General features: G+C 43.6%; 1 protein-coding gene across 6 annotated transcripts in view; it reads left to right on the forward strand.

Annotated features, from left to right (window-relative positions):
* LOC125036371 (longitudinals lacking protein-like) overlaps positions 1-5,000 on the forward strand; it is a 61,408-nt gene that overhangs the window by 35,291 nt on the left and 21,117 nt on the right. The window lies entirely within an intron of this gene.

The following is a 5,000-nucleotide window of genomic DNA, read 5'->3' on the forward strand; positions in this document are numbered from 1 at the left end:
TGTCTGTCTGTCTGTCTGTCTGTCTGTCTGTCTGTCTGTCTGTCTGTCTGTCTGTCTGTCTGTCTGTCTGTCTGTCTGTCTGTCTGTCTGTCTGTCTGTCTGTCTGTCTGTCTGTCTGTCTGTCTGTCTGTCTGTCTGTCTGTCTGTCTGTCTGTCTGTCTGTCTGTCTGTCTGTCTGTCTGTCTGTCTGTCTGTCTGTCTGTCTGTCTGTCTGTCTGTCTGTCTGTCTGTCTGTCTGTCTGTCTGTCTGTCTGTCTGTCTGTCTGTCTGTCTGTCTGTCTGTCTGTCTGTCTGTCTGTCTGTCTGTCTGTCTGTCTGTCTGTCTGTCTGTCTGTCTGTCTGTCTGTCTGTCTGTCTGTCTGTCTGTCTGTCTGTCTGTCTGTCTGTCTGTCTGTCTGTCTGTCTGTCTGTCTGTCTGTCTGTCTGTCTGTCTGTCTGTCTGTCTGTCTGTCTGTCTGTCTGTCTGTCTGTCTGTCTGTCTGTCTGTCTGTCTGTCTGTCTGTCTGTCTGTCTGTCTGTCTGTCTGTCTGTCTGTCTGTCTGTCTGTCTGTCTGTCTGTCTGTCTGTCTGTCTGTCTGTCTGTCTGTCTGTCTGTCTGTCTGTCTGTCTGTCTGTCTGTCTGTCTGTCTGTCTGTCTGTCTGTCTGTCTGTCTGTCTGTCTGTCTGTCTGTCTGTCTGTCTGTCTGTCTGTCTGTCTGTCTGTCTGTCTGTCTGTCTGTCTGTCTGTCTGTCTGTCTGTCTGTCTGTCTGTCTGTCTGTCTGTCTGTCTGTCTGTCTGTCTGTCTGTCTGTCTGTCTGTCTGTCTGTCTGTCTGTCTGTCTGTCTGTCTGTCTGTCTGTCTGTCTGTCTGTCTGTCTGTCTGTCTGTCTGTCTGTCTGTCTGTCTGTCTGTCTGTCTGTCTGTCTGTCTGTCTGTCTGTCTGTCTGTCTGTCTGTCTGTCTGTCTGTCTGTCTGTCTGTCTGTCTGTCTGTCTGTCTGTCTGTCTGTCTGTCTGTCTGTCTGTCTGTCTGTCTGTCTGTCTGTCTGTCTGTCTGTCTGTCTGTCTGTCTGTCTGTCTGTCTGTCTGTCTGTCTGTCTGTCTGTCTGTCTGTCTGTCTGTCTGTCTGTCTGTCTGTCTGTCTGTCTGTCTGTCTGTCTGTCTGTCTGTCTGTCTGTCTGTCTGTCTGTCTGTCTGTCTGTCTGTCTGTCTGTCTGTCTGTCTGTCTGTCTGTCTGTCTGTCTGTCTGTCTGTCTGTCTGTCTGTCTGTCTGTCTGTCTGTCTGTCTGTCTGTCTGTCTGTCTGTCTGTCTGTCTGTCTGTCTGTCTGTCTGTCTGTCTGTCTGTCTGTCTGTCTGTCTGTCTGTCTGTCTGTCTGTCTGTCTGTCTGTCTGTCTGTCTGTCTGTCTGTCTGTCTGTCTGTCTGTCTGTCTGTCTGTCTGTCTGTCTGTCTGTCTGTCTGTCTGTCTGTCTGTCTGTCTGTCTGTCTGTCTGTCTGTCTGTCTGTCTGTCTGTCTGTCTGTCTGTCTGTCTGTCTGTCTGTCTGTCTGTCTGTCTGTCTGTCTGTCTGTCTGTCTGTCTGTCTGTCTGTCTGTCTGTCTGTCTGTCTGTCTGTCTGTCTGTCTGTCTGTCTGTCTGTCTGTCTGTCTGTCTGTCTGTCTGTCTGTCTGTCTGTCTGTCTGTCTGTCTGTCTGTCTGTCTGTCTGTCTGTCTGTCTGTCTGTCTGTCTGTCTGTCTGTCTGTCTGTCTGTCTGTCTGTCTGTCTGTCTGTCTGTCTGTCTGTCTGTCTGTCTGTCTGTCTGTCTGTCTGTCTGTCTGTCTGTCTGTCTGTCTGTCTGTCTGTCTGTCTGTCTGTCTGTCTGTCTGTCTGTCTGTCTGTCTGTCTGTCTGTCTGTCTGTCTGTCTGTCTGTCTGTCTGTCTGTCTGTCTGTCTGTCTGTCTGTCTGTCTGTCTGTCTGTCTGTCTGTCTGTCTGTCTGTCTGTCTGTCTGTCTGTCTGTCTGTCTGTCTGTCTGTCTGTCTGTCTGTCTGTCTGTCTGTCTGTCTGTCTGTCTGTCTGTCTGTCTGTCTGTCTGTCTGTCTGTCTGTCTGTCTGTCTGTCTGTCTGTCTGTCTGTCTGTCTGTCTGTCTGTCTGTCTGTCTGTCTGTCTGTCTGTCTGTCTGTCTGTCTGTCTGTCTGTCTGTCTGTCTGTCTGTCTGTCTGTCTGTCTGTCTGTCTGTCTGTCTGTCTGTCTGTCTGTCTGTCTGTCTGTCTGTCTGTCTGTCTGTCTGTCTGTCTGTCTGTCTGTCTGTCTGTCTGTCTGTCTGTCTGTCTGTCTGTCTGTCTGTCTGTCTGTCTGTCTGTCTGTCTGTCTGTCTGTCTGTCTGTCTGTCTGTCTGTCTGTCTGTCTGTCTGTCTGTCTGTCTGTCTGTCTGTCTGTCTGTCTGTCTGTCTGTCTGTCTGTCTGTCTGTCTGTCTGTCTGTCTGTCTGTCTGTCTGTCTGTCTGTCTGTCTGTCTGTCTGTCTGTCTGTCTGTCTGTCTGTCTGTCTGTCTGTCTGTCTGTCTGTCTGTCTGTCTGTCTGTCTGTCTGTCTGTCTGTCTGTCTGTCTGTCTGTCTGTCTGTCTGTCTGTCTGTCTGTCTGTCTGTCTGTCTGTCTGTCTGTCTGTCTGTCTGTCTGTCTGTCTGTCTGTCTGTCTGTCTGTCTGTCTGTCTGTCTGTCTGTCTGTCTGTCTGTCTGTCTGTCTGTCTGTCTGTCTGTCTGTCTGTCTGTCTGTCTGTCTGTCTGTCTGTCTGTCTGTCTGTCTGTCTGTCTGTCTGTCTGTCTGTCTGTCTGTCTGTCTGTCTGTCTGTCTGTCTGTCTGTCTGTCTGTCTGTCTGTCTGTCTGTCTGTCTGTCTGTCTGTCTGTCTGTCTGTCTGTCTGTCTGTCTGTCTGTCTGTCTGTCTGTCTGTCTGTCTGTCTGTCTGTCTGTCTGTCTGTCTGTCTGTCTGTCTGTCTGTCTGTCTGTCTGTCTGTCTGTCTGTCTGTCTGTCTGTCTGTCTGTCTGTCTGTCTGTCTGTCTGTCTGTCTGTCTGTCTGTCTGTCTGTCTGTCTGTCTGTCTGTCTGTCTGTCTGTCTGTCTGTCTGTCTGTCTGTCTGTCTGTCTGTCTGTCTGTCTGTCTGTCTGTCTGTCTGTCTGTCTGTCTGTCTGTCTGTCTGTCTGTCTGTCTGTCTGTCTGTCTGTCTGTCTGTCTGTCTGTCTGTCTGTCTGTCTGTCTGTCTGTCTGTCTGTCTGTCTTTTTTTTTTCACCAGTACTCTTTACTTTGGAAGACTTGGTTTTATGTTACATTCGTTTGGTAACATAATGTGAGTTTGCATTTTCAAGATTATCTGAGATCCTCTTTTCCATCTCCCCTCCTATCAAAATATTTCTTTGTCTTATATTTTGACAATACATAAATGGAATTTTAAGCTTCCGATTCCATGGTTGGTAGTGTCATGCCCTAAAAGCATGTGTTTTAGGAATGCTAGAAAAAAAAAAATATCTCGAGGGACACATAGAAGAAATAATTAGAATTATATAAATTGAAATGAATGCAAACACTGTGATAGCGTAAACTCCCCCAAAACCATAGCCCTCTGCAACCTATTTCACAAAGGCAAACTTTGGTTACAGGGATTTGAAGAGCTCAGTTTTATACACTAGGGAATGTGTATTTCAGTGCCAATCTCAAACACAACAAGAGTTAGTATCATATTTACCCTTTGCTTATGAATGAATACGTGAATATATTTCCCATGAATATGGTAATGAAACACATTTTTTTATCATATAAAACAATGAGATGTGAATTTAGATGTGTGTATTTGTATCTAGATGTATAAACAGACAATAGTATACCAGGAGCAAACTTTCATACATAATAGTATGATGTATGAAGGAGGAGTGTGGGAGGAGGAAAAAAACAACAAAAAAATAAAAAAATAAAAAATAAGATTTATCTGGATGAAATATGCCATACAACACCAGAGTTACTACTTCACACTATTTCATTCACAAGAAGGTAAAGGCAGAAAATACAACTGTGTGATTGCTTCAGGAGCAGGAGGGTTCTATGAGTAATGGGTAGAGCTGAAGTAACCTTGCCAAACAGTACCAGATATTTTAAACGACACTATATATATGTCTCATTCATAATGAAAAGATTGTGGGAAATGATTCTGCCACTTTTTGACAGGTTGTCTGAGACTGCAGTGAATATGACTGGAAACATTTAGGAATACCCACATTCACAGCAAATAGAACTTTAGGGTTTAATAACTTATGCTTGAATAATAGCATTCCCTGAATCATAGAGAATTTTTTTTTTCTTGTAATTTATCACCAGAACCCTTTTCCTTCTCTTCATAATTCACATTTTAATCTTGTTTTTTCTTTTTCTTTATTTTACTCCTCAAAACTCAGATGTATGTTTAATCATCTGGTACAAAAACACCTTTGTTAGGTTTTTTAAGCTTTGTGAATACATATACAGTAATTCTCATATTTCATTACATGTGACATTGGATTTGTGGTGACTGGATAATTCCGCAAGTCCATTAAATAGGCAACCCATAAGAAATTTGAGAGGTATTTTAGTGCATCATGTAGGAATAGTTTAAAGGCCTTTAATAACTTTGATTTTTATTTTACCCAAATCATCCTGTCTAGATCAGTGTATGAGTTATATATTTGTAAAATGTATCTGTGAGTTAGGGAACTAATTTAGGTATGACTCCAAAACCTTTTTTGTGTTAAGGCATTTTACCTCCAGACTTCAAAGAAAAAAAGAAAAGAAAAAAAGGAAAGAAAAGAAAACAAGAAGAAAAGAGAAAGAAAGAAAATTCTGCAGCACCTTCCATTGAAGCTGTATAACCCTATGTCTGTTGGGAGGGTTATAGTAGTAACCATAGCCAAAGAGGAGTTACTTCTACGACATTTGGCGAGGGAGTTAAAAAAAAAAAAAAAAAAAAAAAAAAGAGGAAAAGAAATAAGAAAAAATATAACCTTATTTTGGAAAATAT

This window comes from Penaeus chinensis, chromosome 21, assembly GCF_019202785.1.
Source record: "Penaeus chinensis breed Huanghai No. 1 chromosome 21, ASM1920278v2, whole genome shotgun sequence".
In the NCBI taxonomy this organism is placed as follows: Eukaryota; Metazoa; Arthropoda; class Malacostraca; order Decapoda; family Penaeidae; genus Penaeus; species Penaeus chinensis.